Raw genomic sequence first — 6000 nt, forward strand, 5'->3', positions numbered from 1 at the left:
GCCTTTTTGCCTACTTGTGATCTCTGTCAAATAAGTAAATAAATAAACTCTTTTAAAAAGGGCAGGGAGAGCTATGCATAAGTGGAGGCAGGGAGGATATGTACTTTCCTCTCCACTTCTCTGTGACCCTAAAACTGCCCTAAAATATTAAAAGTATTAAAGGAAAAGGTAGTGCTGATACATGCTACAACTTGAATATGGAAAACACTATGCTAAATGAAGAAGCCAGGCACAAAAGACCACATATTATATGATTCTATTAATATGAAATGCCAGAATAGGCAAATCCACAGAGGAAAAAAAAAGTAGATAAGTGGTTGCCTAGGGCTGGTGAAGGAAATAGGATGGAGAAGCAAGGGAGGTCAGGAACGGGGAATGGCTGTTATGAGGTTTTATATTGGGGTTTTGAAAATGTTCTAAAGTTAATTGTGGTGATGGTTACACAAATCTGTGAATACACTAAAAACCACTGAAGTATACAAGTTAGTGGCTAAATTTTATGGTATATGAAATATATCTCAATAAAGCTACTCAAAAAAAAAAAAAAACTTAATACCTAATCCAGAACTTCCAAAATGTTATGCATTCAGTTATTACTTTCATATTTAAAAGTAATAAATATTTCATATTTCATAATATTTTTCTCTAAATAAACTTTTACTTCTATTTTAAAAGAAAATTTATAATGCTACCATAAACAAACAGTTTATATAAAAGATGGATATGGCAAATATTGGCAATGTTATTCAAATAAATTAATCTTAAGAAGAAACTCTAGGTTACAGCAAAACAATGGGCAAACAGAAAATAGAGCACATAACAACAACAAAAACCAAACAAGTCAGTAAACAGGGAACAGACACCAGGATTGACTGGGCCAGAGATTCCGGAACAATCTGGAGCCAGTGATAAACTGAAGTCTCACTTGTCCTAGCCTGCCCTACGGTTCCATGAAGTCTGTGGAGACACCTGAGAGTGCTACAACTGGCAATGGGCAGATTGATTCCAATGCCAGGAAAGGCCTGCCTCTCTTCTTTACCTGAGTTTAGGTACACAGGTCCTGAAAAGGCAAAAAGTAAATGGCAGGCCCAAAATAGTAGAAGACTGCTAGTAACTAAAAAATACAGGCACATCTAATAGAAGCCAGGACAGTACATCTATGAATTGTTCTCATGTTTGCCAGTAAATTCTAGAAAAACTGGATTTGGCAATATACAATGTTCACAAAATCTATCACTCAATGTTCTGGCATTTTCTGAAATTGAAGAAAATCTGAGTATTTCCCTGAGTCTGGTACTTAAACAATTGTCAAAAACTATCCCCAAAACTATCAGTAATTATTCACATCTTTGCTGAGTAGAAAATAAATGCATTATGGTAAAATAAGTACTCTGAAGAACCCCACAGACATTTTATAATTCCAAACTGTTTAATGAATTTTTCAATTTTCACACTCCCATATATACTACCATGAATGAATCAAACAGGAAGCATTTATCTTCTCCCATGAACCTGGCATGCCTCTTTGAAAATACCAAACTACTTTTCTTTTGCAGTACTATATTAAACAAGCCTAACACAAACTGAAATCTTTAAAAATCAAATATGTCTGAGATTTGCTTCAAAACAATGAAGGGGTGTTAGCTTTTATAAGATAAGACTGTCCATGTGTACATAATTACTGAAATATAGAGACTGATACATAGCAATTAATTCTACTATTCTAATCTACGTTTTCAAAATATATAATGAATTTATCGATATGGGGGGAAAAAGGCAAAAGAAAAATTAAATTTCCTTACAACCCATAGCCCACTGACAAGTCCTTAAAACAGGCAGAGTGACATTCCTCTAGGGACTCAGCTGCCTTGATGTTACTACTTTGCTAAGGCAAAAGGCAGTCTTAACATGACCCTCCAGGTTCCTGTAAGTCTACTTTAACATATAGAAATTTATTTGGAAACTTCCTTTATCTCAACTCCTCAAGATACACGTTGGCAATCATCTCCCAAGCATATGACTGACCAATATACATCTGAAGGGTCTCCTGACTAGGGTTTTACTAAACAATAATAAAGGACTTTTTCCCAACAATAGCTAGCCCCCTCAAGGTCCTGGAAAACTTGCTTCCAAAATTCCTTAGAGACTTGCACTATCCCTAACCCCAACCCCCAGCTTTAAAGTATATAATGGGCCACTCCTCATGACCCCAGTGCAGCTCTTTCTGCCCATGGGTCCTGTCCCACACTATACTAAAACCAAATTTTTGCCCCCAGAGACATCTCAAGAAATCTTTCTTGGCTGTTGGCTTTGAATCCTAATGTCTTTCCTACATCACTTACTACTTTAAGAAATTATTTAAGGGGCGCCTGGGTGGCTCAGTGGGTTGGGCCGCTGCCTTCGGCTCGGGTCCTGGTCTCAGGGTCCTGGGATCGAGTCCCACGTCGCCTCTCTGCTCGGCGGGGAGCCTGCTTCCTCCTCTCTCTCACTGCCTGCCTCTCTGCCTACTTGTGATCTCTCTCTGTCAAATAAATAAATAAATAAATAATCTTAAAAAAAAAAAAAAAAAAAAGAAAGAAAGAAATTATTTAAAAGTAGTCATTAGGACACCTGGGTGGCTAGTCTGTTAAGCGACTGCCTTCGGCTCAGGTCATGATTCTGGGGTCCTGGGATCGAGTCCCACTTTCGTCTCTCTGCTCAGCAGGGAGTCTGCTTCTCCCTTGATACTCCCCTTCTCATGCTCTCTCTCCCTCTCTCATTCTCTCTCTCAAATAAATAAATAAATAAATATCTTTTAAATAAATAAATTAAAATAAAATAAAAAGTAGTCATTATTTTAGCAAATCTTCATAAAATCTTTAGTGTTTCATGTCCACAGTAAATAAAGTCTTTCTATATATCATTTCCTCTTAAAAATTTTTTAAGGTGGAGTAAGATCTTTGAAATAAAAATAAGAACCTCTGGAAAAAAAAAAAATTTTTTTTAAGGTGGCTCCACCAGTGAACTGCAGGTCTTTTTGCTATTTATACCACATAAGATGTACTGTCGAAGCCAAACATATTTGTGAAAAAGGTTATCATCCAAGCACAAAACTGTAAACAGATATTTATTAATTACTGAGTCATTCAAGCCATTTACAGTTATCACTTCTACAATTTCAGAAATGCCAATTTCACAATGGATATCAGATTGCACCATTAGAGAGAATTCTGTTTAACTTCCCACTAAATACCACCACAACTTTCTAAAAATTTAAAGAATGTTCACAATGTGATTCCCAAATAATTTTTTTTCTCCTTTAAGACAGAATCTCCCCTTCCATCTTATCTTTAAAACATTCCTGAAAGTGGTTAAGTGAAGGTATTAATAACATTAATATCAAATCAAACTTTTGATGATTATTAAGTATCTATGAAGCCCTAAGGACATTTTTAAAGCCTATGTTTAAAACACTAATCCTTTGAATCCTAGTCACCAAAATAATTTATAAATCGATTTATATAGTAACATTGATTATGCTTCCATGCATAATCCACAAGGCCGACTGACCAAAAGTGGTTAACTATAGAGAAAAAAAAAAGTACAGCACAAGGGAGAGGGGAGAAAGAAAAAGCAAGCATTTGTTGAGAGAAGACTTTGGGGGAGGAGCAGTTCTTAATTCTTCACAGACACCTCATTTACTTGCTATCAATAAACATATGAGGTGAACGATATTATCTCTATTTTACAGATGAGGAAATCAAGACTCAGAAAAATTTAGTAATCTTCCAAAGTAGTGAGGCTCGGATTCAAACTCTTACCAATTTGCCTTCAATACCATCATTATCACACTTCCTCCCACAAAGAAACTTCCCAAATAATATTAAAAATGGACTCTGAATAATTAAAATATTAATACCTTAAAAATGAAATCTTGCCATTTGCAACGACATGGATGGAACTGAAGTGTATTACACTAAGCAAAATAAATCAGTCCAAGACAAATACCGTATGATTTCACTCATATGTGGGATTTAAGAAGCAAAACAGATGAACATAGGGGAAGGGAAGGAAAAACAAAATACGATAGAGAGGAAGGCAAACCATAAAAGACTCTTTAATATAAGGAAGAAACTGAGGGTTACTGGAGGGTGGGTGGGTGGGTGGAGGGATGGGGAAACTGGGTGATGGGCACTAGGAGGACACTTGATGTAATGAGCACTGGGTGTTATATGAAACTGATGAATTACTAAATTCTACCCCTGAAACTAATACTACACTATATGTGAACTAACTTGAATTTAAAGAAAATCTCGAACTAAAAATAAAATATTAATTCCTTAGTGGATATTATTCGGATCATTTCCATATGTGGCATAAATCAATCTGCATCCAACACATTTTGAGGAAAAGTCATAGTTAGAAAAAAATAAAAGGGCCGGAACACCAATATAAATCAGAGCGGGATAATGGTCGGATTACCAACCCTAGGTCTGAAAGCATCATCCCAGATCAAGCATTACCAGCAGGTGACCCTGGGGCAAGTCGTAATGTCTCTGGAACCTCAGTTTCCCCATTCTTATGAGAATGAAATAGTTAATGTTGGTGAAATCAATGTGTAAATTGCAACGAATTATAATACATACAAAGAATTGCTATCTGTTCGTCAAGTGACTATAATGAATAAGTTCATGGAAAATATCTTGGCACAAACAAAATGAGGGATACAGTCCACCAGCAACAGGAAGCTGCTCTCAGGCAGGCAGCCCCATCTCAGGGAGAGCCACTTGACAGCAGCAGGTGCTCAGAGAATCAGTTTTCTGTCTGCTTTCTAAAAATCCCGTCACTCACTGGCAGGGGGGAAAGGCGCGAAGGAAGTGGTGGGAAAGGAGCACTAACAGAGGCAGAAGGCTGGGTCCTATTACTCCCAGGTGCGAGGCACTGGTTCAACTCTTCACCCCTCTAGGCCCCTCTAGGCTCTCGTTAAGACGGAGAGCCCATTCCCGCCCTGCCTCCCTGGCAGAACTAAGACCCAAATCATCGAGCAGGGAAAGCGTGGTAAATCCTGCAGAGAATGAGATGATGATGGCGATCACCTGTCAGATGAAGGGCCTGTGGGAGTCCCCTCCAGGAGCCCCTTGCAGTTTGGACATTCCAGATGCCTCGACAAGCGCGCGGCCGCGCACCCCGAGAAGGGGTGAGCAGTCTCCTGCCCACCCCCCGGCCCATGGGGTGCACAGGGTCCCACGTCCCTCACACGCCAGCTGAACCCACTGGGCAGGCCGAGAGCCTGCCCACCGTCGCCCCCCAGGCCTACTGAGGGGAACCCCCGGCCCTCTTTGGCAGCCGCGGCTCCCCTCCCCCAGCACCGATCGCTGTCCCTCTCCGCCCGCACTCCCAGGTAAGGGAAAAGGGTGAAGGGGTGTAGTCGCCGCCATTTTGTCCCTTGGACCCCGCAACGCATTCCGCCGACCAGCGCCCCAGCCCAGGCCCTCCCCGGTCTGCGCTTCGCGCGCCCCTCGCGGACACTCACCCCCGGCCGCCCTGCGCAGTTCGGGGCTGCTCCGAGCGTCCCGCCGGGAAAGGGGCGGGGCGGGGAGGGGCAGTAGCGGAGGGGCGGGGCGGGGCGGCTGCCCGGTGTACCACGTGACTTCCAGCCACGGCCGCGAGGCTCCGCGCCTCTCGCCGCGGCCGCCCGCGCGCAGGCGCAGCCGGGTTCGCGCCGTCCGGCCGAGAGGCGGGAGACTGGGCGGGTGTTAGATTTCCTCGTCCCGGCGCCGCTGCTTCCCGGGATGTATTCCCCTCGGTGGGCTGCACTCGCATCGCTGCTTTTAGCCACAATCTTTGATTCAGTCCCTTTCTTCCGCCCGTTTTACCGCCAGTTAGTCCCAGAGATTGACGACCTAGAGGGCCGCCTCACAAAAATCTGTACTTGGGAAAAGGCTTTGAGCACAGCTTACCCTCCGCCGTGAAGCTTTATTCGTCCCTTGTACGCCAGCCGTGAAAGGCTCAGAGTACAAA

At 42.0% G+C, this 6000-nt stretch overlaps 1 protein-coding gene across 4 annotated transcripts in view; it reads right to left on the bottom strand.

Annotated features, from left to right (window-relative positions):
• Positions 1-5606, bottom strand: part of SCAPER (S-phase cyclin A associated protein in the ER) — a 521195-nt gene extending 515589 nt beyond the window's left edge. For 2 of the 4 annotated variants that reach the window (XM_059180288.1, XM_059180286.1), the window contains exon 1: positions 5513-5605. The gene's annotated coding sequence lies outside the window, so the exon portion shown is untranslated. Of the gene's footprint in view, positions 1-2342; positions 2498-5512 lie in introns of those variants that run through there. The other 2 variants (XM_059180289.1, XM_059180287.1) reach the window with 2 other exon arrangements.
• Between the last annotated feature and the right edge of the window lie 394 nt (positions 5607-6000).

The sequence above is a fragment of the Mustela lutreola genome, chromosome 7, assembly GCF_030435805.1.
Source record: "Mustela lutreola isolate mMusLut2 chromosome 7, mMusLut2.pri, whole genome shotgun sequence".
In the NCBI taxonomy this organism is placed as follows: domain Eukaryota; kingdom Metazoa; phylum Chordata; class Mammalia; order Carnivora; family Mustelidae; genus Mustela; species Mustela lutreola.